Source organism: Corvus hawaiiensis, chromosome 2, assembly GCF_020740725.1.
Source record: "Corvus hawaiiensis isolate bCorHaw1 chromosome 2, bCorHaw1.pri.cur, whole genome shotgun sequence".
Lineage (NCBI taxonomy): Eukaryota > Metazoa > Chordata > Aves > Passeriformes > Corvidae > Corvus > Corvus hawaiiensis.
Window position 1 is genome coordinate 61,338,916 of NC_063214.1, and position 27,082 is coordinate 61,365,997.

The window sequence follows — 27,082 nt, forward strand, 5'->3', positions numbered from 1 at the left end:
TGTAATTATTTTAACAGCACAGACACGGTCTGCACAAGCTGTATTTTGTCCTTTGGTATTTACTATGTGAATGTTATATGCTAAAAGAAATTAAAAAAAAAAAAAAAGAGAGAGAAAGAAAAAAAAAAAAGCAGAAAACAGAAGTTTTCCAACCCTATGGAATGACTTACATAAGGGTTTGGGGGGTTGGGGCCCAAATGCAGGAAAGAATGTTCTGTTCTGGTTTTAAATTAAAAAAGAAAAAAGAAGGCAACTGTAAATATTCTAAATTTGTAGATGGCACAGGGTATTACGCCCTGCAGCATCTCAGACGAATTTTGCTTGTGGCCATCTTGAACGCCTACAGCTCCAGATACACTGTAATTACCCCAACCCATGTGATGCAGCATGTGCTTTCCTCTGCCAAAGGATGGATGTCTTTTCCATACAGCAATTTCCTAGCAGTATACTCCACGTGCCATAAAGCTCATTCTGAATACAGTAGGAGTATGAGAAGTCAATGTAAAAGGAAAGCAATTAATCTGGATAATTTGCAGCCTTTGAATTTCCTAGACATATTTAATAGGAAGCTTACATAAACACTGTAAGAAGAAGAGCTAAGCCATTCCTACATGCACATATAAAATCACTCATTTATGTGTGCTGGATGCAAAAGCACCACAAAACCCACACATTCAGTTGGAATGGTGCGACGCAGAATGGCATTAAAAAGCAGATGTATTAATGCATTAAAAGGGAATTAAAATATAGTCCCCAAGACTATACGTAAATGCTTAAGAGAATCAAATCTGTAATCAAAATGAAAATTGCTTTGACAAAGCATGATAAGCTTCAAGGATTTAAAAGCAATGATCATAAGAAAGGAAAAATGCTCTGTAGTCCACCTTTCCTCAGCCAAAGAAAATACAGACAAAGGCAACAAGCTACAGCTACAACATTAAGTCAAGAGACGTAAAGAAGCCCATGAAAATATTTACTGGTGAGCTTGAAAGAAAGCCACTGAAAATTGCTATCTGCCCCAAAAACCCCAAGAGTCTGAATTCTCTAACTAAGCAAGAAGATTTCCAGTCCCAATAGTGTAAATATTTTTAAGTGCAGTGAAAATACTGTACAATGATAACATGTTTATTTTGATAAGTGCCAAGTCACTACGGTTTTCAAAATTAATAAATGTATGGCAAAAAAAAAAAAAAAAGTCCATCATGCTTAAATTGAGAAGCATGGAATAGGTCTGTTGGTATGTAATATCTGGAATTAAATATTCACTCCTAGTTGGGCTTTGTTGCCTAAATGGATAAATTCCATTCAAGCAGTTCTAGCTATTCGTTGTCCAAATTTTAGTTTAATGAAATATTAAGGAGCAAGGCAGTGAGTAATTTTATAGGTACATGCTTGCATTACAAGCAATGGACAATGGGAGTAAATTTTATCATGGACATTAAATACATCTATGCTATCCCAGTGAGGTTTTTTTTTGATTAACTGTTTAAATTTCTGAGGCTTAAGCTGTAAAACTGCAAGCTTTACCATAACAACAGAACAATTACAGTAGCAAAAAAAGAGTGCCTAAAGAGGATTTGCAAAAACTGAAAATAGTTGTATCCCCTTCATAAGTGCACACACAAATATAGAGCATAGAAAATGATCAGTTGAGGCACATGCACATTTAAACCTCTGCTTTTTTCAAATATGCAATTGCAGAGTCAAATCTCTTCACTACTTTAAGCTGCAGTTGAAAAATCAGCGACCTCTGGGAAAAGTGACAAAGAGCTGACGGAAACTCCAGCACTTTCAAAATATGATATTTTAGGGTTTTTTCCTATTTTTTAAATGGCATCTCCCTTTCAAAAGGTACAGAGACACTTGTGGGGTTTTAAATTAATTGAAAAGGGCGTGTAGCACATGAAACATTAACACTGTAGTGCATGAAACATTTAAATTGATGCCTAACTATTCTTTTATCTAAAAGTTCATCTTTAGACCAGTAAACAAAAAGAAAGAAGAAAACCAAAGCCAGCTCAGCTCAAGCTTCCTTTGGATGCACATTCATATTTCGCCTACTTGTTTTGAAAAGCTGTCCATAAACCCTGTCCAAGTGGCATTGTGGCTCCAGGGTTCCTAGAAGTAAGAGATAACAAAACACTCCTAGATCACTCAGTACATCTCACTGCTAATGTCAGACAAAATAACAACAAAATACCAGCTCTTACTGCCAGGAAGTTTCTCTTACCAGCTACCAATGGCATTTTCTCCCACTGTTTCACTCCCTTGTGTATGCCTCGTGCACAAGCTTGAGTTACTCCCTCATTTTCTGATATTCCACCCACCCAGTGACATGTGGCTGTACTGGAAAGCTACCCTCCACTAGGAACTCATAACGTGTTAACCTCAGACATTTGAGAATTGTAAGGTGTGACCCCAAAATTACAACAGCTTTAAAAGAAACCCAAAATTTTTAAAAGTTATCTAATTTAATTCTCTTTATTCAACATTTCAGGCTGTTGGGGTTCCCAGTTTAATATGGCTTTTTATACAGCTCTAAGGACTTGGACTTCTCAATGTGGTTTTTTTAGTGAAAGGTTTGATTTGTGCATTTACTCAATAGAAAGATTAGAGTTATAAAGCCAAAAAGGTATGAATTCTTAAGATTTGCAAAATATTTACAAATTTTGGAAGCATCTTACCCCTTTCATGCATTTTCCCCAATATTTCTGGATTAATCAAGAAATACTGCCCCGCCCTTCTGGCAGATGCAAGGACTGAGTTTATTATTGCTGCCATATAGACTTGGCAATTTACTCTGCATTTCCAAGACTCACGTTTACTGCAGAACCGGTTTCCTGGGAGTTTCCTGCATCTGTGGAGGGAGAGGGGAGGAGACAGCCAACTTCTTGTGGGAGGCACATTCTAGTTCCTTCTCCATACAGTTCTGATTTTACTAAAACAGATGAATCACTTGAGCTTGTGCTCACCTTATTCCAAGCTGTCTATCAGCTGCCAGTTTCTAGACTATATCCCATCACCTCCCATTTTTAATGAAGACTTATTTTCCTGTGAGTGCAGAATGGAAACAACAATTGAAACCTCAGGAGTTGCCACACAGCAAATTTTTCTGGCAGCTCTGTTCACATGGGAATTTTCAAAGAGCCTTTAATAGTCTTAAATCCAGAAATATTCTCATGAATTTGTGATTTTCATCCACAATGGTCAACAGTTTCCATGAACTGCAGTGTAGGAGTAACTGTGTCCAGAGGAAGATCACTGCCTGCTTTCCCAAACCTTTGAAGGAATAACTGAAAGAGCCGCCTCTGAGGAGGGTTTCTGTCTCTGCTTGTTTCCAACGAGAAGAAATCCTATCCCGCTGTCTCGGTTAGGATGACACTTCCCCCTTTTCTATGTCCATTCCCGACAAGGATGAAAAAGTCAGCAGAAAACCACAGCTGGATGCTGGCTTGATCCAGAAGCGTTGACTGGGTGGAAGGAAGGAGGAACCAAAAGGGGACAGGGAAATAGCTGAGCAAGAGAGAACAGGATTTAGGGACACAGGGATGTGTGGAGCAAGGAAACATTGCACAAGGGAAAGTGGACGGAGCTCCGGCAAGAAGCGAGTAGAATGATTTGGTGGGGGCAGGACCAAGCTGCCAGAGCAGCTGAAAAGTGACAGCTGAGTGAGAGCAATGCGGGAAGAAATGACAGATTTACAGTCTGAATTACAAGCCGTGAATAGAATCTTCTTTCCTAAAGAGCGGGCAAAATGGCTGGACCTGCATGGACACATTTGCCTCGCAATCCCTAAGCAGGCAGAACAACAGCAGGATGCATTTGCTCATTTCCTTCTCATATCCTGGATTTTAAGGCTGATCTCCAAATATCTGAAGGCGGTAACAGCATAATGACAAGACTGAGGATGCCCAAATGACAATTTCAGTTTATATTATTATAACACCTGCATGCCAGCTGCTGTTCAGATGAACCCTCAAGTGTTCCAGCTGGAAATGTTTCTGATCCAGGAAAGACTGAGATGCTTGGGGAAAAGGGAATTTCTCTTAATAGAGAAAAAAAATGTATTTCAAAGTTTTAGAACCATGAGCTGACATTTTGGCCAGGATTTTATGGGATCCTGGGGTCCAGAAAAGATCCATTATAAAAGACAAATTGGGGATATCTGATACAACAAAGTGGAAAGGGTCATATTTTTGCTGAACAAAAGAAACTTTCCTTTATAACTGAACATTACATTTTGATAAAATTTTGATGTGTACAGGAAAAATCTATAGTATTCCACATGGGAATTTCCTTAAGTCAAGAGAGTGAACACTGAGGCTTCTGAATGACTTTTTACTATTCCCCACCTTCTGTTAAAAGAGATTAACATCAAGCTAGGGAATTGCACTTACTTGCATCAGAAAACCTCATCCACATACCAAGATGTCAGAGCACATCAGGAAACCCTGAACTGCTCAAAGCCACAAGTAGCCTACTGTGTATTATATTTTTACTATGATGAACTAATGCGTAGTGGTTTTCTCTATTTGTTTCCTGTTCAGTATTGTCTTCAAAAAAATTACTCACTTGTTTGCTTACATTACTGGAGGGAATGATCACTCTCTACAGAATCTGAAGGGCAGTAATAACATAGAGCATGAAGTCAGGCAGCATTGCAATTCTCTAGCAGCTCTACTTCTTTCATTTGGCTGCACTTATTAAGGAGGTTCTCAGTGTGGAATCGTACCACCGCTTCTATGGTGATATGTCACATACATATCAGCTCTGTGTGGCATTTGCAGCCTTCTGAGGATTCAGTTTAACCTGAGTTGGTAGAGGTAGATGATTGGAAATGCTCTTGGCAAGGGTGACTGGCTGTGTCTGGCTGTGGTTAACTGCTGGTGTGCACAAAGCTTTTAGAAACAATGCAATGTGACTCATGGCTAGATGGTGTGGGACTTTTCCTCCCTTACTACATCAGCATTTGGTTTTATATTGTGATTTGATTTATGCTTCGGTATTTCTAACATTAGAAATTACCTAAGCAGTAAAAAGTGGTTCAAGGGAAGATGCCACCTCCACCACTGTGTCTTGTACTAGAATATAGTTACAGTAAGATGAGGTGGCAAAATTTTCTGAGAAGAGGATTTCTGCTTATAATGTTCCTAAGAATGGCTTTGTGAGAGAGCATTCTCATCCTTTCCTGTATTACATATAAAACTGTTTCCCCAGGAGTGTGAATGACATTGAGTCAGAAAGACACTTTTAACAAGGGACTGCACATCACTGGTTTTATAGCATCATATGTCAAAGTGGAAGCACAATTTAGGCACAATGACTTCACATTAATTTGAGAATTCTGAGTCCCTTGAAACCCCTTTTTTTCTCAGAATATTAAAAAAAAAAAAAGAAATGGAAGGACAAAAAGAAGTAAAAGTATCCCCCTGTTAAATTAGTGTGAGCAGTGCACTTTCATCTTTACATGCTGAAAAAATATTCCTAACATCTTTAGGTAGCCTGAGCTCATCTCCCAGCAACCAGTTTATCAGGAAAGCCTATGGATTGTCTGGTCATGGTGGGGGGTCACATTTCTGAGAAATGTGGAAGAATTGTGACTGGTCTTAGTTGAGTGACAAGATATCCTGCCTCGGCGTCAGAAACGTAGGTTTGGAAAGCAGTGTTGAGTCCCACAGCTCTTGACTTACCCTCTGATCAACAAGGACAATTATGGAGACCCCACCCAAAGACACTACCCCAATCCTAAAATCATTTCAATAAACTGTTTGCCCCTTTAATACCAGAAGTTCAAAGCTCACTTCAAGCCAGCCCTTCATATGTGCAGAAATATGAAGTGCATCAGGCAAAGTTTTCAAAGGGTGGCGGAGCTTCCTGCCAGCCACGGCCGGATCATCCAGCCATGCGGGTGTTCTCCAACCAAATGTCCACACCACCAGACCACTCAGCTGTTGGAAAGCGGATAAGCAGCTGGAAAACTGCTTTGCACGTGCAGTCAGCATCCATAACAATACTTCCCTGATATTATTTCTGCTACATCTAATCCACCACAGACTATTTGGTCCATCCACTTACTGCATTTTACTTTTAGCAAAGTTTGTAGGCTAAGGGCCGCTTCTGCTTCTCACGTGTTCAATCCACAAAGCAAAATGAGGTTCCTGTTTTGATAGCCACTACTGATGGTTGCAAATAATAGCAAAAATAAACTGCTGCTACTATTTGACATGACCTATTTCCAGATAGGAAATGGTCTATCATAGCATAACTGAGAAGATAACCCATTATTAACTCCTGTCTCCAAAACTTCCAAGAAGACTGATTATATGGTTCACCCTGAAACACTGCAATTTCACTAACATATTTGTTGAAAGCAATTATAATCTATACAGTACTCCATGGATCTTGGAATACAATAACTTTAAATGGAGTAAATGGCTTGTATGTCCTGATCTCAATTGAAATGTGACACTATTATATTTTCAGAGGTTACCAACAAATCTCTTTCTCCTGGGTAAACAAAGAAAATCATGAGGAGAAGAGAAAAAGAAAATATTTTGAAAACTTGTGAGCCCAGCTGCCTTCTGCCAACAGCTATGCAGACACTGGGGCTGACTTGTTGCCAGAGTCAGCACACCAGTTGGAACTCTCACATTCTTCAGACAGAAGCTTGACGATAAAAAAGGAAAAATCTTCCCCTTCTTGCTGCCTTCAGCAGATGACTCCAGCCTAGAAGGATGCCGACCCAAGTGTTTGCAACAGCAATTTGTTGAGTTTTTGCTCATTAAAAACTTTGCCAGAGCTTTACTCCCGAGCGGCTGGCTGACTGAATGCCTGTTCCCGGACTGAGGAGGCTGAGCCAGGGAGGAACTGCTCTCTCAGCCTCATGTCTTAAATGGGCAAAAGGAGGGGTTTCCACCTCTCAGCCAGACAAGGCTACGATAGAGAACTGCTGAGTGGGTCACAGGCACCAGGGCTCACCTGGGGCACAACAAGAGGTGTTGTTCCACCAGCACAGCATGCAGGTCCTCCCTTGGGCAGACAGCAAGGGTCCCGGTGTAGCACCCTGGTCTGGGTTCAGAGGACAATAGCAAATAGCAAAGCAGTAACTTAGGAAGCTACAGAATTAGATTTTTGTCCTCTACACTCTCCTGTGCTAGGGCATTGGAAGAGAGCACTGCAGGCAGGGATCACAGAACCATGGAATCTGAATGGTTTGTGTTGGTAGACACCTTTAAAAATCATCTAATTCCAACACCCCCATGTGGGCAGGGACACTTTCCACTCAGTCTGGTTGCTTAAAGCCCCATCTAACCTGACCTTGAACACTCTTCTGGGGAGCAGCCCTGCAGAAAGGGATCTGGGGATGCTAACTGGCAGCAGGTGTAGTGTGAGCCAGCTGTGTCCTGGCAGCCAAGAGGGCAAAACATATCCTGGGGTGCATCAAACATGGCATCTCCAACCAGGCAAGAGAGGTGATTATCCCACTGTATTCAGTCTTGGTGCAGCCCCACCTGGGGGTACTGCACATAGTTCTGAGCCCCACAACTTAAGAAGTACATGAAGGTACTTGAATGCACCCAGAGGAGGGCAATAAAACTGATAAAAGGGCTGGAAGGAATGTCCTATGAGGAGCAGCTATGAATATTTGGGCTTGTCTGGTTTGGAGAGAAGGACACTGAGGTGTGACCTCACTGCTCTCTACAGCTTCCTGAGCAGGGGAAAGGGAGAGGGAGGTCTGAGCTTTTCTGCCTGGGATCTAATAATAGAATGTGTGGAAATGGTTGAAAGCTGTGTCAGGGGAGGTTTAGACTGGACATTAGGAAGCATTTCTTTACCAAAAGAGTAATCAAACCCTGGAATGGGCTTCCTAAAGAGGTGGTCGATTCCCCAAGCCTGTCTTAGTTTAAGAAGCATTTTGACAATGCCCTTAATTGTATGCTTTAACTTTTGGTCAGCCCTGAACTGGTCAGGCGGTTGTGTAGATGATCGTTGTAGGTCCCTTCCAACTGAACAATCTATCCTGTTCTTTTCTTTTCTATTCAATTCCCATAATTTCCAGTGATGGTGCATCCTGAACTTCTCTGGGCAACATGTTTCAACATTTGTCCACCCTCATCATAAAACATTTCTTCCTTATATGCAGTCTAAATTGACCCTCTTTTTGATTAAAACCGTTAACCCATGTCCTATCTCAACAGACTCTGCTAAAAATTTTTTCCCTGTCTTTCTTATTAGCCCCCTTTAGGGGCTGAAAGACTACTATAAGGTCTCCCTGGAGTCTTTTCTTCTCCAGGCTGAAGAAACCAAATTGTCTCAGCCTTTCCTCATGAGCGAAGTGTTCTATCCCTCAGATCATCTTAGTGACCCTCCTCTGCACTCACTCTAACAGGTCCATATCCTTTTTGTGCTGGCAAAGCCAGAACTAGACACCATACTCAACACAGGACTCATGAGAGCAACAGAGAGGGCCAGAATTGCCTCCCCACCCTGCTGGTATGTCTCCTTTTGATGCAGCCCACAACACAGTTGCTTTGTAGGCTGCAAGTACATGTTGCTGGCTTATGTTTAATTTTTCATCCAGCAATATCCCCAAGTCCTTTTCCTCAGGGACACTCCCAATCTCTTCATTCCACAGCCTTTATTATACTGACACTGATGATTTCTCCAACCCAGGGTTCAATGATCATTATTTATGTAGCTCCCTGCCACCCCTGACTGAAGATCTCTTGGCTTAGCCATTGATCCCACAACCCTCTGGCTGTGTTACAGAAATAACATAGATTTAGAAAAAAAACAGATTAAGGTTACTGTGAGTAGGGATTCTAAGGCACCCCTGCATCCCTAGTCCTTCCTGCTGACTAGGTGGAAGTGGCTTCCCAAGAGCGTGTTTGATCCTTGATGCCAAGAGAAGGCCTGTAACTCCATAATAGAGAACGTCCAGAGTGATCACCTCAGAGTTTGGGCCCCTCTCCTAAGGACCAAAAGCTTACAAACATCTGTATCCCTTTCCACTTCTGTTTTTTAATACCTTCCCAACATGGAGTTCTCCTTTTTTTCCAAGGCTCAAACCCCAGATAAGGTGAAATCAGGGGCTTCTGCTGGTGAACCATGGATGTGAAGGAGGGACCTAAAGAGGAGATGGATGATTCCCCCTTGGTGAAATAGATAAGAAAGGATGAGGTTCTTCTTTCTCATTGTGCTATGATTTTGTGGCCTGTTTCCCAAAAGTATCAAGCAGAAGCCAAAGAAAGTAATTTGTCATGCCTCTTCCTGCCTGCATACAGAAGGGCAAGCTGTGTGTGCATCATGGGGCAGACCTGCTAAGAGGAAACTTAGGGAGGATGTGATGTACCAAAGAGAGCCTGGGGAGTTTTTGGTGGTTAAAATACACACCTCTGTCATCAGTTCTTAGCAGAAAATGTCAGTCAAAAGACCAAAGTGTCTATGAGGTAATTTAGAGAAACTAAAAGGTCCTCAAAATAACAGAGGTTTTGTCTCTGTAATCATACCACACTGAGGAAATCCATTATCTTATTTATAAGGTTTGTTTTTCAGGGTCAGAGCAGACATGGTACTGTATATTGAGAAATACAGGTTGTAATGCTGTAACAGGTTGGGCCACCTCTGTGGGTTTGTCATACAGTCCTGTACAGTTTGTTTTAACTAGGGTGTACTCATCGAGTACACAAAATCAGTTAGAACTTTACTGAAAGCCAGGCCAGTATCAGTTAACTTGCAGTGTTTTAGTTCTGTAAGATGGTCCAAAGGAGGCTTTGCAAAGCTGTTCCAAGGAACAAGAACTCAAATTTAAGAGAACAGCAGCTAAAAATGTCAGGACACATAGTGTGTTTCATTTAGCCAGGTGAAGAGCCAACCAATTTAACTGAAAACATCTGCAAGGGATGGGTAGTATCTGCAGGGCTGTTGAAACAAGATTCACAAATTCCATCAACAGCTATCAGCCAGATATTGCCACTCAGAAGCAACGTGGTATTTTGCAAGCACACCATGTCTGCACAACAGAAATGAACCCAAGAAAAAATTCAGTGTTTATAACTCCTCACAAAGTATCCTGTGCTTTCTCACCTGCTTTCAGTAATGGAAATAGACATTGGCTGTGCCTTGCATCTCGCCTAGCTTTACATCAGTTCCATGTAGTAGTCCACTTTTGAGTTAGGCTCCTATTACTGTTATCCACCCTCTTCTTTTGACCTATTTTAAGTGTCATGGAGATTAATATCTCCATAGCAGTGCTTCTTCATTGATCGCAAAGTGAGTCAGGGGTGATGAAGATGACTGAGATCAGCTAACACAAAATCTAAACAGAGAGATGAAGATTCATCTGTTCAAAAGTGTGATGGCATTGGTTATCCAAGTTTTTGGTTATCCAACTTGGGGATGGTGGAATCAGAGAAAGTTCAGATATGCCTATCCCCAGACTTTCCTAATGGCTTTTCTTGGCAGTTTCTGAGGAGTTATTTGGACAGTGTTCTGTTGCAGAGGGCTTCAATGTCACTTTCTGACAACTTGGAAACAAAAATCCAAACTCCTAAATTACTCTTGAAGTGTGGCCAGTATTTGTGGTTTAATGGTTGGGACTGAGCATGTTTGGTTGTTTTCTTAAAGCCCTAGACTCTAGAATCAGGTTATTTATTACCTGAGAGTTCCACCTACTTTCATCTGGAAGCCCTCGTAATCACAGGGAGATCACAGGAGGAAAACCACAAGGGAACAAAGGGGAAAGCATGTGAGTATAAAGGACAAAAACTAAAGTAGTTCAGTAGTAATGATATTGGGAGCCTGATGACTCTTGAGCAAGTGTCTTGATTTGCTGGAGTATGACCCGCGTTTTGAGCAAATTGGGCTATTGCTTATCACCATTAATTTGACTGGTTCTTCAAGTTCTGAGGATTTTTGTAATCTCCAGCCTTCTCTCAGGCTTCCAAAGATGAAGGTGTGCACCTGAGAAACATGTTCTTCCATATTAGCCAACTTTTCTTCAAAATTAATATCCACGGAGAGTCTAAATGATTAATTTCATTGAGACCAGTTTGGAAGTTGTTTGCCCAGAATGATTCTTGTGCTGACCCAAGGTCTCTTTTTGCATGTCAGCATGAATTGCCATGAACAAATCTCATGCAGTGAAGGAAGTGGCACATCAAGGACAGAAAGTTTCCAGGTTTCCTGCCATGAGGGATCACACATCGCTATTGCCTTGGGGTGGTGGGCACATGCCATTTTCCGAATTTCCACCCCCTGCCCTCCACTGCTTTCTTTCAATCTGAGTAAATCTGACCGATACTGTGACTAGGCAGGTTTCAAGCAAAGGCAGAGTGGGATGGGGTGGGTGGATAGGGTAGGAATTAAGATACCTAGAAACTGAGCATGAGATGGTTAGTGTTCATTCATATCAGAAAACCTTGTCCATCCCAGCTTCCAGATACAGCATTGTAATCTCCTGAATTGCTAGAGCCTGGATATAGCTGTTTTGACATGGAAATTTCCTGGCATGGGCAGGATGTGTCATAACATAAGAAGAGTGTGTCTTCTGTCCATCTGGTTTTGTGATAGCTGCCTCCAAGTGCATTGAAAAGTGCTGACTGAAGATACAGAACAATAAATCCACAGTTTGCCATTCAAAGCCTCAAGAAAAATAATAACCTTGAACCCTGTCCTGAAATTTTATCACTTTGTGCTCCAAAAGGACCTCAATGTCTCAAACGGGCTATCTATCTTGAGAGTCATGTTTTATTGGCAGCTCACTCTGACAACAAAAGGGCTAAGAGTGCATGCCTGGCCTTAAAAACACCCATTTGAAAGTTTTCTGAAAAAAAGTTTAAAAGTCTGCCTGGTGGCTTGGTTTCTTGCTCCACTACCAGTAACTTTGCATTTGCTGTGTCACTGGAAGCCTATATTGATGGGCCAAAAGTTTCTCTTCGGAAACTTAATTTGCTCCCCAGCAACTGAGAGCCTTCCGCCTTCCTGGTAGCAACCCCCAGCCCAGCTCTGTGAGGGCACCAGGCCAGCATGAAAATGTGCTCTGCCACAGCAAATCGGGTTCTTTTAAACTATGTTTGCTAATTTTCAAGCAGCAGAAGGGAGCAGCCACAGGGCTGCAAGACCCAACACCAGCATAACGGAGGGTGCAGAGAGGCCAAGGTGGGCCTGGCAGAGGGCAGGGCTGTAGTGTGTCAGGAGCAAACACTGATGTGAAACCCCAAATTTACAGCTTCCCTAGGTCCACTCAGCACATCCCACCCGAATGCACCCACTGTGCAAGCCCTTGAAGGCTCTCAGTCATCTCTTCTCATGCACGCTACCAGAGCCAACAGTACTGGCTTTGCCAAGGCTTGTGAACATATTTTCTATTTACAGAATACCAAGACAGGACAAAACAAAGGCCTCCCCATCCACTTGCTTCTCTCAGGGGTCCCATACCTCATTGCAATCCCTTCTGATGTCCTCCACAGCTTTCTGGGGCGCATGAGGTTCTGACCAATTGCGTCATTGTCTTTCTTCTGAGGCACGCAATTATCTTCGCGTCTGCATTTGCTGGCTTTGATGCCAGCTGCCCCCATAAGTCACATGCCATTAATCTTTTTTGGAGGTGAGAACATCTTTCTCTCTTTTTCTCTCTCTCCTCTGCTCCAGCCAGTTTTTCACACCAGTTTCTGCCTGAGAACCACTCTCAAGTGCTCTCAGCTGCTCTCAATCCCCTCTTCCTATTCCACTTCTTGTCCTGGCAGCTCAGCCTTGTTCTGTGACCCACATTCCTTCAGTTCAGCCATCAGGCCATGCCCAGTGTGCTGATGGTGTCTATAGGTAAGTAAATGGCCTTTTCTCCATCTCATCCAAGTGCTTTTTAATTCTCTCTTGTGGGACTAAACTCTGTGAAAGACTGCAGTTTAAAAAAAAATCATTCCTATGCACGATTCATTTTGCTTGTGTCAAGAGTTTACTTCTGTCATCTTTGCAGATGAGTAAATGCATTTGCTCTTCAATCCAGCACTTTAGGCTCATCTTTTTTCACAATATTTATCAGCAAGCAAACAGAATAGCTGCCCACCATCAGGAACCAGCAATGCTGGTGGCAGGAAAGAGTGAGTAGGAGGGTTTTCAAGAATGAACCAAGTAAACTGTTGTTACTGAAACACAATGGTAAAAACAAAGCATACAAGTATGTAAGTCCCCCAAAAGCACTTAGGCAATCTGCAGGTCATCTCCTCTAAACACCATCCTTAGAATAGGCTGTCTAAAATATTCCTGAATATTTGAATATTTCTTTTGTTACAGGCAACACCGTCTGATTAAAGAAGTCTCTAAAATGTTCTGATGAAGGTCAAGCTGAAAGGCATGTTCTTTCAAAATCTGAATGCTGTGTAAGGGCTGTGATAGGAAGCATTTTCTGCCCAGGATACTAAATATTTCTCTAAATTACTGTATGCCCAGGTACATCTCTACTAGTTCTATCAGTCCAAAGACAAGAAGCACGGCACAGTTAATCTCTGCACATATGAACTCTTCCATCCCACAATGGCACTGCTTCTTCTATACCCTCCATTTGGAAGGGTCCCTCAGCCACACCACCTACCAGTGCCTGCACAGTATGTGCTAACTACTGGTACCAGTGTTGCTAGTTGGTAGAGCCCAGGTGGCATTTTTTAACCTTTCTCTTTTGATTTCCAAACTGCCAATAGCTAGTGATGAAAACAGGACTCAAGGATTACTACAGAGCTCCACTCAAAAGAGATGCATCTTTCCCTATGGGTTTAATTCAAGTACCTAACTGTGTGTGGGAATCATGGGCAATATACTATGTAATACCATTACTCTTCTGTTCAGTAAAGGTATGAGACTCAAAGACAAAACCATTTGGTTCCCAAGTATGCACTGAGAAAGGAGAGCAAATGCTCAGCTAAGTGCACAAACTCAGCCACAGCCTGTGAAATCGAAGCTTGAGGCTGAAGCGAGGACTTCCGCTCCTGTTGAGGAAGGCAGGAGCCCAGTTTTTTTGGTAACATAAAGTGTACTCAGCTGCATAAAGGCTCCAGCTATCCATGCCAGGTCAACAAGAGATGAGACAGAGCAATATACACTCTGACATCGGCTCATAGAAGGGAAAGTCTGGGTCCCAAATGCTAGGGATCAGACAGCAGGCCTGTCGTCATCAATTTAGTGATACGACACACATTTGTGACCCTTCCCTTGGATTCCCTGAGTGAAAAAAAAAATTATATATTTAAAGGCTTTAATTTGATTTTCAGCTGCTGCTGTATGGGCTATGTACACATGCCAGTGTGAGGCCCAAAGCTGAATGGCAGATTATAGTCAGAACGTTGGTGTTTGGCTACTGTAATTATTTACAGTATTATTTTAAATCTATGGAGTAGTTTGTGGACACCAGTAATACACTGAGTAACTTTCTATAAAATGAATCTTGAAAGAAACTGAATATCATCAAAACCTAGGGAATTAATAGAAAAGCTTTTGTTTAAATTCCTCTTACCTGGTTGACATCAATGTACCCACGTCTTCCTGTATATACAAAGTCTAAAATGCTTCCTACCAATGGAAGCATGGGAATGCATATGCGCCAAGGCTTCCATAGCCAGCACCTTCCACCTAATAAGCTGAGCAACCTCTTCATTATCTCCTTGTTTAGAGTCTAAAAATCATGTTACATTTAGCCCTGGAATTAACAGGTGCCTGGTTGCATCAGAGGTTAAATTTGTTGGAGTAAAAATACACTAATAAGTAACAGACATTCATTCTTCATGCCTCAAGGAAACAGGGTTTGTTCTTGTTTACAGAGCACCCTTATATAGCTGAAATAACTCACCCGAGCAGAGAGGAGATGACCTGCTGGCGACTGCCTGTCCCCCTGCAAGAGAGCCAGGACTGACTGTGCAGCACAGGGCGGAAAACGTAACAGGAGACACGGGGAGGATGTCCTGTACCGCAGACAGGGCACAGGGCTTTTAGTGGTTAAGATGACAACAAATGCGCACCTCTGTCATCAATCCCTAGTAGAAAGCCATATCCATGGAGAAATTTAGAGAAACCAAAAAGGTCCTCAAAAACAAGTGAGGTTTTGTTTTTGAATAATGATAATGTACTGAGGAAAGCCATTATCCTATTTATGGTTTGTTGTTCAGACTCCCAGCCAACGGCGCACCATACTCCGTGAATATATACATTCTAATGATATGATGGGGCAGGACACAGATGTTACGGGTTTGTCACACAGTCCTGCCTGGTTTGGCTTAACCAGCATGTAATTGCCAAGCATAAGAAGCACTTGCAATTTATAATGATTGCCAGGCCAGTGTCTACTAATTGCTGTAACATGATTGCACATGACAACAAGAGAGAAGGGGGAATAAGAAGGCAGTTCAGGGGACCAGTCCAAAGAACAACAAAACTGATTTCAAAACAATTCATGTTGAAACTGTGTAGCAATTTTGTTATGGTGAAGCAGAACTCCAACTAATTTAATTGACTAAAAAATGAAAGGAGAGTCTGATCTCAAATACTGTCAAAGACCACTTGCTGCTCTTCTTTAGGGATGGCCAGGCAATAGAAAACCCAACAGATTAGGATTATGTATCACTTTGTCTCTTCTCAACAGAACCACTGGGGTGGAACTGTGTTTCCGAATCACCATTCTCATCCTCCTTTGCTTGAGTGTTTTTGTAGCCCAAGTCTTCCAAGATTTTAAAAATCTGGGCATTTTAAATATAGGTGCCTTCCCACTCATGCCCATCTAACATGTTACTTCCCAAGCAAAGCTTTTAAAGGTAAGAACTATTTGCAATTCCCTTTGACTTTGATTGCAGATTCATTTAAATTCTTGGTCTCTAGTCAATCCTTCAAATATCTGAGGCACTGAAAATGAGAGGCCATTGTTGTCAGATGAGTTTTTCATTAATAGTCTAGATCTACCCATCATGTCAAATTAGACAAATGTTCAGAAAAATTTGATTAGAAGGAAACTGAATTGTTGATCCAGCACAAATAGGGCTTTACTCGTATGTGGGGCTGGTTTTTCAAAGAGCATTGATTTTTGCAACATTTCAGTGTTAGATTTCTATATCTTCTGTACAATTTGGTGTCTTAAGAGATAAATGAAGGAAGGCAAATGCCTGAACTGGGATCTGAGGTCCAGATGGGTCTTTGTCCTCACCGCACAAATCTAACCCCCTCTTTATAGCAGGTTTGCCCCGGAGACAACCTCTGAGGGATGTCTGAAACCATGAGAGAGCAAGCCAGCTCTTCAGCACTGTGGATAACTGGGGCTCACTTCCCAACTCTTTTTTATTTGGCAATGTAGACATACCCTTAGAATCCTTCCACTGTCTCTGCAACTGGACAAGTACATACAGAAGCCAATTCAAACTTGGGAGAGCTGCCTTATCTTCTTTTGGATATGCCTCTATCCCTCCGTTGGGTATAGTGAGAGCCAAGGCAATTTGGTGACTAAATCTTCTTGTAAATCTAGCCATTTACAAAAGAGATAAACAAACTGAGATTCTTGTGGGATTTTTTTTTTTCTAAAATATTTGAAGATTATTGAGGAATACATTCAATCCAGGTAGCTGTGTGAAGATCCAGTGGGAGCTGCAGGTTGAGCTCTGGGTGGTAGGAGCTGGGGCAAGAGGCCATGGACTGCTGATCCCTTGCATAACAAAGGACACAGGGACCTGTGGCACCAGTCAGGTGACCAATCACTCAGACACGTGGCAGGAGCCAAGGACTCAGCTGGAAGAACCCAGAATTTTGGGCACATCGACACTATGTGTATAAAAACACAGGGTTTCCTTTGTTCAAGGTCCCTCCTCAAAGGCATCTGCTTGAGTTGTTGCTGCACCATGATAAAATTTCTAAAAAGAACCAGAGGCTTGAGACTCTGCTGTGGGAAATATGGGTTAGAACTGTTGAGGAAACCTGGTCTGACTGTGTGAGTGGGGTGTATGGGGAGCCAAGGGGGTCATATCAGTCACTGGAGCCACCCACTGTGAAGGGGCTTTGGTCCCAGCAGTGGCAGCCTCTTGTCTTGGAATGTGACTGCCAGTGCCTTCCAGATGCTCAGTGGGAAGTTTCCTTAACAAAAAGCCATCACATGTTTATGAAGATGTTAAAAAGTCAAGTACATTTCAAGCACTTTGGAACACATTAGCTTATCTGAAATTTCATCCAGAAATACATTATTTGCTTTAATTATTATCTGTTTGTAATCAGAAAAAAAAAAAAAAAAAAGAAGCAGCATTTTGTATAACAGAACTATATTGTGAGGAGGCAAAATGAACCTTTTCTCAACAATCTACATGCAGAAATGCTTTTATGCAAACAACTTAAATAATACCTATGAACATAGCTAATTAAAAAGCGGAATTTCTGTCTAATGAGAAAACTGAGTATGTCCAAATCTCATCACACTTCCTAATATGGGAAGAAACATGAATTCTGTATTTTAGGGAGGTTATAGCTCAGGCAACTATCTAGGCTATCAGGTCAGATCATACCTCCATGCTGTATGACAGCCACAGATATCTGTGATGCATCTCATACAGAAGACAAATAGTATGTCAAAAGCCTGGAATGGCAACTGGAAAGCTCTACTCTTTGAAAAAAAACAAGGCCCTAGAACCCAAAAAAGAATCCATCAGCACTTCAGAGGACATGGGTTAATATTAATACTAAATTAATCCATTTTTTTTTTTCATTTTGATTTTATCAAGCAACTCACCAAGCACCCTGGATCCTCCCAACTTGAAGCAACAAATGTTACATGTTGATGGAAACTTGTCAGAAAAAAAAAGTTAAACCATCTTCCTGTGGTAAATTTTGATTTTTATGAGAACCACATTTTCCATTTTTAAGATAGAATTTCCAAGCAACTCTTAAGTATGGCTAAAAAACATATCCACAGCCATCAGGAATCGTTGGTTAGCAAATGGAAAGAAAGCTCAGGTTCAAAATAAACAATGTGGGTCTGCAACCTTTTGTGGTTTCATTGTAGGTATCATGATAACCAGCCCTTTTACCCCTAACACCCAACAGCAAGAATTTGTTCACTGTCCCACATCTCACAAAGAAAACAAAAATGTAAGCCCTGAATGCTCAACCACCAGCAAGAAAATAAAAACAACACAAAACACATTCTTTGTACATCTCTCAGTTTTGACTGGTTAGGGTCCTGACTCATGAGTGTTGAAAGTTTGGGGTTGCCAAAACTGCTTTTGTTTGTCACTAATAATCACTCATCCCAAGGAACATGTGGTTTACTGTCTCATGCCAGGCTTCCAATGCTAGGGGCTGGGGTTCCTTGGTGAGACAGCCTCTCCCAGGTCCAAGACATATTCTTCCGCATTATCGGAATATTTTATATTTTTAAACATCAACTGTAAAACAAATAGGTCTTTCCCTTGATAGACATTATGATTTTTATTTTTTTTAAGATTAACTTTGTTAGCCACAGAACTTCTGCAATGTTTCAAGACCACTGATAACTGAGCAGGATGGAAAAGAACACAAGTACATGCAGCCTGCTGTTTGTTTTGTTTTAATTATTTTCTCTGCTATGGCTAGAGACTTCTGGAATTATCCTCTTGGTGGAAATAAAGTCAGGCAGTTGGGCTTTTCTATCAAAATACTTAGCTGAGTCATAAGGGTTGGGGAAAAAGTAACACAGGATGAGTTTAGAGTTGTATTGAGTTGTCTGGTAAACAAAGGTATATTCTTCAGAAGTGCCCAGGTAAATTGCATTTTCTAATGTGTTTTAATTCTCTACGGTCTTCCTGATAGAACAGTCTCAAGATTAGTAACTTGGTTTTCTGTATTGCCTCGTACAGGCAGATTCAGGCAGTGCACAAATACCACCTGACCCAGAGAAGGCAATGCAGAGTCCTTCTACGGCAGCCATTGTAGGAAGAAGTTCCCATAAGAAAATACTCCAGTCCACTTTCTGCTTGGCAGCATCTCTGCCCGATCAAACAAGTCCACTTCAAGCACTGACTACAACTGGTGTCCATTCCCTCCTCCCAGCTTCTTCCAGGAATATGGTAATCTCAGAACTACTCAAAAAATAGTCCTACAAGCAGGTAATATAGACAGAAATTTAGTACAAATATCTTATGGGACTGAGCAGTTAAGCCAAAGGGCCAGATGCCCAGAGTGGGACTCAACTCTACTAAGAGCAAACATCCCAATACAAGAAATCATCCCAATACAAGAAAGAAAAATTTTACAGTGAGTGTAGTCACTCACTGGAACAACCTCCACAGGGGCATGGAGGTGTTCCCATCACTGGAGATTTTCCAGTTATGACTGGACAGAGTGCTAGATAACCTCATTAAGGCTCCCTTTCCCCCAAAATATTGAACCAGATGATCTTTCAAGTTCCCTTTCAACCTGGACTATTCTGTGATTCTGATACATATCAACACATTAACTAGTAATCCAAATTCCTTTACGGTTTTAAGCTGGTGAAAGGACTAGAAAACAAGTTTTATGAGGAGTGACTGAGGGAGTTGGGGCTGTTTAGCCTGAAGAAAAGGAGGCTCAAGGGAGACCTTATCACTCTCTACAACCACCTGAAAGGAGGCCATATGAAGGTGGGAGTCAGTCTCTTCTCCCAGGTAACAAGCAACAGGACAAGAGTAAATGGCCCCAAGTTGTCCCTGGAAAGGTTTAGACAGGATATGAGGATAAGTTTCTTCACTGGAAGGATGGTCAAGCATTGCCCAGGGAAGTGGAGGAATCTCCATCCCCAGAAGCATTCAAAAATGTGTGGATCTGGCACTTAGGGACATGGTTTAGTGATGGACTTGACAGTAGTGGGTTAATGTTTGGACTCTGTGATCTTAGAGGTCTTTTTCAACCTTAACAATTCTATGATTTTCTGCTTTTGTGATTGTTAAAAGAAATAGAGACATTTACTCTGTTTTCAAATGTCTACATGAAATGAGACAAATCATGCTACAGAAGGAGGTTTTGTTTCCTGTGAGTCCTACAGGGAACTCAGAGCAGCTGATTCCCACGTAAGTGCAGTCCCCCAGCAAGGTGAATCACCTTATGTGCATACATTTCTCATAAACGACATTTCAGCTCTGATATGAAGCAGGAGTCTTCTATTACATTGCCGGTTTTATGGTTGCAGTCTCAGCTATACCCCAAATCTCTGCTGCAATGCCAGACTGGAGAGGGAAGGGAGCTAGTATCATTCTGCTCAAGCAATGTCTGAAGGATATGGACTCACAGGAAATCTCTAGACAACTGAGACACCTCTTGTTGTTCACATACTTGCTCGGTATGAACATTGCTCCCAGAAAGGATACACCTGCTACTGTGCCTGTCTCTTCTGAGGGGGGTTTAAACCACCAAGGCACTTGCAGTCCAAGAGCTGCTCATCACTGCTACACTCAACAGCAAAATTTTACTTTACAGTTCCAACCAAGCCTTGCTGCAAAATACCCTGTGAATGTCAGAGAGAACAATAGAAATAAGAGGAGCATTCTGACTGTAATGCTATAAATTGGCTTCTTCCCTAAATACAGGAGATGTCTTGTCCTCTCTTCTAGGCCTACTTACGCATTTTATGCATCTCATTTAAGGTGCTTTGGAGAAAAGGCATAAAGAGTTGTATTAGAGCTGCCAAAAGGGGGTCTCAGGCCCATTCCTGCTATTAAGCCTTAAATGCTTTGGAAAATGTCTTTCCATGTCCTCCTTAGCATACAAATCTTGGCCTGACTATTCATTGGCTGGAGCTTTATGCTGTCGGCCATGCCAAAAGGAATGGAGATGTCATTAGAAAATAAAGCTATCTAGCAGCAGATCAGGTATTTCATCCTCTCAGCCCTTCAGAAGTTCGCTGCAGAAGTTTGCAGTGGGCACACATCTGAACAGGACTCATGGTATGTCCTCAGCCTGTCCATCAATGGTGTCAAGCTGACTTCATACCTGAGGACAGACAAACCAACAGAGGTAGTCAGCAGTGGGCTTTGGGCTGAGAGACATCTGTATTCCTCTAATGGGCTGATAAGATCATTTTCAGCACGAAGCAGTACGTGCTACTATATTGTCAAATACTGATTTTTATACACAGGCCAAGGACATTGTCCTGCATGTTTCTGGGAAGTAAATGTTAAGTGCTGTAAAATTAGCCCCTAACAGAAGAAATAGATTCTGTCTACATAAATACACTGCTTTTAAATTCCAATAGTAATTTTTCGGTCTCATAAAATAAATCTAATGACACCACTGTGTCATTAATAATAATGTCAGTATTTCTGACTCTGAAACCTCAAAAAAGCCAATAACCCAGTAAGGAGTCCTATCTATTTATTCTCCTCTTGATTCTTAGGCATTAGGGTATCAAAGTGGCAATTTTCCAAACAGGCTTTCATTTTAACAAATGCATTTTACTGACCCCTTTTATAGAGGCCAGACCCTGGAGGATATGTAGAAGTTTCTGAAGAAAATTACCTCACTGTTAAGAGTAAGGATGCCGGATGTCTCCATCTCAGCCATCCATAAGTCATCTTGATTAGTCAGATGCACTGGCTTTTTTAAAAGCTCAAGGTAAGAATAGCCATAGGAATAACAAGCTTCATTCTATGTTTCTAGCAACAGTCAATAGCAAAGGTGTCATCTTCCCATATGACTCTTTTACCTCCAAAAATCTTCCTGTATTTACATAATGCCATCAGTCTTAAAAGATTTTCCAATAACTATGAATTACAGTTTAAATAATTGCCTAACTGGAAATTAGGACCAGGATTTTCAGCATTAAAATCCTTAGACTGCAGCCATCTGTGATGTCTACACAAATGAATCTCTCCAAGTAACTCAAAAGCTTTGTGAAACTGCAAACTTGAGAACAGTTTATCATCCTTCTCTCTCCATCTAAAAAATCCTGCCAAAAGCTGGGATTGGTGACACTGCACACATTCTGTGAAGAGCTAAAAACTGCGGACTGCTGAGCTTCCAACAGCAGAGTCCATATCCTAGAGGTAGATATGCAGAACTGTGTTTATACCATGTACACAACGTCAGCTGGGCTTAAACCTGGGTATTCCACATTCATAGCAGTTCAGGTGTTCAGCTAAATGTGAGCCTCTGCTTATAGCCAGTTTGAGGAACAAGCAGACAGGCATAATGTAGACAATGCCAAATTTGATGACTACGAGTAAGCACACCCATCTTTGAAAATCTGTAACTACTATTGGACTTCACTCAGCCTGTAGTTTTACCTCTGTCTGGACTTTTATTTCTAGTTCTGCAAAGTGTGATGTTTTCTTCTTTGGTTGCACGCTGGCTGGAGGTGCACATACACAAGATAAGAGATCCATGCCTTTCTCCATAGATTTGTTATCGAGTACTCACCTTAGAGCAAAGTTGTCTGGTTTAATTTTTCGCATTAAAACTCCAACACATTATGTTGCCTATTTTTGCTGCTACTTAGAATTCCCCAGCTCCAACACCTCTTTGTTTTTCCAGTAATCTCTGCCTTTTCGCTGACCCATATACCCACAGTTCAGTAACTGAGCCATATTGGGTGCACCACTGGTGCCTGTGGGTAACCTCATTCACCTCTTGGCCAACTGCTCTTCTCACTCTCTTGCAACACTTATCAAATGGGAAAATCCCCTTTGCAGAAACCCACCTCTGTCATCTTCACAGCTGGGTAAATCTGCATTTTCTTTGACTCCAGCACTGAAATCACAAAACCGTAACAAATTTCCTATAATCTGGAATTGCCACTCCTACTATGGTGAGGAGAAAGGTGACAGGGTTTTAAAGCAAAGCAAAGATTTTTTAAAGTTAATTCAGTTAAATTTATGAGCCAGGTTTTACTGTAATTTCCAGAGCAAAGTTATTAAAAGGAGATGCAGAAAAATGTAAAGAACTAAAAATGGGCCAACATCCTCTAAATGGTCCCAGAACATTAATTATGGGATATTGCTGATGCTGAGTCTCTCTGACAGTGTTTTTGGTCAAATGAGGGTGGGAGGCAGGTGGAAGATGTGGAAGATCACTTAAGGCTACTGAAAATAAAGATGCATCTATCTCACAGATACAGTTCACATGTAAGGACCTGATAGGACAGATTTATTTCATAAGATGCCAAAACCCACAACAGTACCTTAAGCTTCCAGGGCTTGTATGCTCATCCTTAATGTAAGAGAATGAACATTTTAAACTTTTTCTTTTTACCTACTAAGAGAATATATCTCCAAAAAAAAAAAAAACCCCAAGATCTGAGTATAGACAATTTTCTATAGCATTTAAAAGTCTTATTATTGTGTCATTCTTTTCCTTAAAAGGCTGTTGAAACTGTCAGTGATTAGTACAAAGATTAAAGCTGAGCAGAAGAACTGGTATAAAACTATGTGTAAGCTAGAGAGGTACAGAAGAAGGGAGTAATATAAAACAGCAATAAAAACTGGACCAGATGCACTCTCTCATCACTAGACATGTTACATGATTAATCCCTTGTCCTCATTGTAACAACGAAGCCAGGAAATCCACAAAACCTCAGTATGTATGTAATAGTGCATTTCTAGCTAACAAATTACAGCTATCAAGCTACAGAGAGAAGCATGCACTACATTTACTATAATTTAACATACTGGCCTTGCCTGGAAACCCGGCAAGGTTTGCTACCATGCAAGCCCATAGCATCAAAGCCCTGTATTTCTGTGAGGGTGAAAATTCAAGTATTTAGCATTTACATGAGATTCAGCCAGAAAGACCACAACTGGGGCAATTTGTGTAAAGTAGTGCATTGTGAAGGTGCTTCTGACAGTCCAGCCTGGCCAAAACATCCATTGCTAACCATAAACAGAGCAAACATTCTAAACAGGTTGTGGTGGCGTTACCTGGAGTCAGAGCACAAGCCTGGCTGCATTTTATGTTAAACCACTGCTGCCACTTGGAAGGTATGGCTGACATCTGACTGCGGGCCACCCATGAGGTTCACCAAACCACCAGCAGGAAAGTGGTTATGCTGCTTTCTTCAAAACATTTTTGTGGCTCTCTTGAGAACGCGGTGTTTGTCAGGTGAGTAGCACAACCAGGATGGTTTTATTGCCTTGTTGCCATTACATGTGCTTCAGTACCCTCCCAGAGACCTCTCTTCTGCTCAGCTGTAACTAGAATGTATGAAGAACTATTCTCTGGAAGGGCTACAGGCATCAGAACACATTTTAAGGCTAACAAGGAGTATTTTCAGTCTGAACTTCCATACACCAAGAGGAAATACCCAGTTACTTATGTAACTCTAAAGTACTTTTTATTTCTTTCAAACATAATTCAAAGAACATTTTTACCTTTTAAGCTGCAATTTTCAATCATGTCAGTCCATGACTAATACTTTCTCAATGGGAGAAGACTGCAATTCTGAAATGGTGACTTTAGATCTTCTCAAGGGGTAGTTAATTAGCTGTTGAATTAGCTCTCTGCACCTAAATTAATACATGACCACCTAACATGCCTGTTAACATCCATCTGCCACACATAATCCTCTGCTACTGACCTCTTTCCCTGGAGCCTCATCAATCAAATTCAGCTTGGCAGGAGACTTCTTGTTCATGTAGAGGAGAAAGGGAGACAATTCCCACCATCTCCCTGTGCAAAGGGCAGGAAGCATCAGTCAGCTTCAGAAAATGAGAAACAAAGAAGAGTAAGACAGGAGACCTACCCAAAAGAACCTCCAGAATCCCCATGTCCGAGTTGAGCAGAGAATTGCCTTATTCCAGGCAATCACAGTGTTACAAACATCATGCATCTTAATGCAGTCTTTGCTGTTGTGGCTTTTATTACAAAGTCATGCCCTTGGAAAAACAAAACAAAGAGGGATAATATCACGTGGAACATTAGATCCTTGCATTTCTAGTGTTATCTTTGGGAATTCCTAGACTTTCACATAGCCATGGGTTTGCTACTGCCTTGAAGGTGAGTCATCATCTAGAACAGGGAGAGACGTTTCATCCTTTTGACTCCCCATGGAAAGGTCAAAAAAACAGTCAGGTACTTAGAATGATAAGATGGTTTGGGTTTCAAGGGACCTTAAAACTCATGCAGTTTCAACCCCTCTGCCGTGGGTAGAAACACCTTCCACTAGACCAGGTTGCTCAGCTTGGCCTTGAACAATTCCAGGGATGGGGCATCCACAAATTCTCTGGACAACCTGTTCCACTGTCACAGTGAAAAATTTCTTCTGAATATCTGATTCAATCTCTCCTCTTTTCAGTTTAAAGCCATTCCCCTTTTTCCTATCACTACGTGTCCTTGTAAAAAGCCCCCCTCCCAGCTCTCTTATTTAGGAAGGTGCTGTAAGGCCTCCCCAGAGCCTCCTCTTCTCCAGGCTGAACAGCTACAGCTCTCTCAGTCTGTCTTCACAGGAGAGGTGCTCCAGCCATCTGATCATGTTAGTGGCCCCCTCTGCACCTACTCCAGCAGGTCCATGGTCTTATGTTGGCGGCCCCAGAGCTGAACTTACAAAGTGATTAACTTCCAAATTATGAGGATTTTTCTACATGCAACCAGTTTGGGACAGTCCCTGCGTGATTTCCAGATTTGCCTGAAAAGGCCCACAGTTTTCAAGCTTTATTACATGAATGTATCTGAAATTGTAAAATATTTGTTTGATCATATTTGGGAGAGTAATAAAAACGGTAACTACTGTGGGATTTGGCAAATACAAGGAGTCATTGTTAATGTCCAAAACTCTTCAGAAGAGCCCAGGATCATTGTTCTGTTTTACAGACTGACTCCTTCGAACAGACTTCACCTTCTTTGAGGGTATCAAACCTTCTTCAGGGTCAATGACATGTCTGCAGCACAGGACTTGAGGTTGGTAGACCTTTTAGGAGCAGAGAGTAGTATTGAAATCAAGTCAGGGAAGCAAAATTCCATGGACTACGTGCCAAGGATGCTATGTGGGGTCAATACAATCCACAGCCCCTGCTAAAAGTTACTGGACTGAGAAGGTGGACTAGTTGAAACATCCCACCCAGTAAGGACACTACAACCAAAAAGAAAGAAAACCTTTGGAACCATTGCTCTTCTCAACATCCCAAGACTGTAGAAACTCCACATTTAAAAACAGATATTGAATTTAGGACACAAATGTGTTTGAACATTTGAGTTGCAAAGAAAAGACGGTAGGAAATTAATTTCAGTTCAAATTAAGTGAGCTCCAGGGTCAAGACTGTGTTATGACCACAGTTCATTCTCTTTCATTTTCTCCTTTTTAATTAGATACAATTTCATGAGCTTTAGCTTTACTGCACTTCCAATCTAATTACTGAAAAATGTTTACTTTTTAAGAAAGAAAATTGAAAATGAACAACGGAAACAACTAACCTTCTCATTGCTGCCATGCATTCAGATTAATGGTTATTTCCCTAATTAATCTAAATCACTCATCCAGTGTAATTTGGATGGCAGCAGGAAGGATGATTTTTTCGTGTACTTAAATTTTTTCTTAACAGTGGTGGCAAGATAATACATGAGAAAAAGTCTGTCAAATTTTAAACACGCAGACTACAAGCTGGGCATATTCCATAAGCCATGCCATTGCAACACTTGCAGAGGATGAAAAAAATCTCACAATATAATTTTGAACAAAAATTACCAAATTCACTGAAACCATCTCTAGGAACCTTTGAAAAGCACTTCGATCATACTGATGAGGACTCCTTGGGGAATTTCCAACACCCACCTCTTTATTTTCTCAGGCAGTCAAAGGAAAAGAGGTTTTGTTGAAGATGCCAGCATATACTAGGCTTGTCAAGATGTTTCAGGCTTAACCTTTTGAAGACTCTGATTACCCTGAAGATACAATATTCACATCATGGTTTACAGCAATAAATTAAGACGCAAGTCAAATTCTGAACCTCCTAAGCTAAAAGAATGAAAAACGTGTATGATCTGTTGCCACAGAAATATTAAGCATCTCACAGTCCTGCAGCAGCTAGCTTGGATGCTCTCCTATTCCCAGTGCCTTTTAACTCCAATGGATTTAGCTGTGAACTCTAACTCTCTGCATAACATAATGTAAAGAGTTCAACAGGACACC

At 41.4% G+C, this 27,082-nt stretch overlaps 2 long non-coding RNA genes across 4 annotated transcripts in view; one reads left to right on the forward strand and one right to left on the reverse strand.

The window, feature by feature from the left end:
* LOC125321931 overlaps positions 1 to 25,156 on the reverse strand; it is a 41,734-nt gene extending 16,578 nt beyond the window's left edge. For 2 of the 3 annotated variants that reach the window (XR_007201770.1, XR_007201768.1), the window contains exon 1: positions 2,820 to 3,770. This is a non-coding gene — a long non-coding RNA (uncharacterized LOC125321931). Of the gene's footprint in view, positions 1 to 2,819; positions 3,771 to 24,535 lie in introns of those variants that run through there. The other variant, XR_007201769.1, reaches the window with a different exon arrangement.
* Positions 18,538 to 25,423, forward strand: LOC125321932. The gene is made up of 4 exons (XR_007201771.1): positions 18,538 to 18,550; positions 18,624 to 18,630; positions 19,482 to 19,484; positions 25,326 to 25,423. It is a non-coding gene; the product is annotated as an uncharacterized LOC125321932 (long non-coding RNA).
* Positions 25,424 to 27,082: the final 1,659 nt, after the last annotated feature.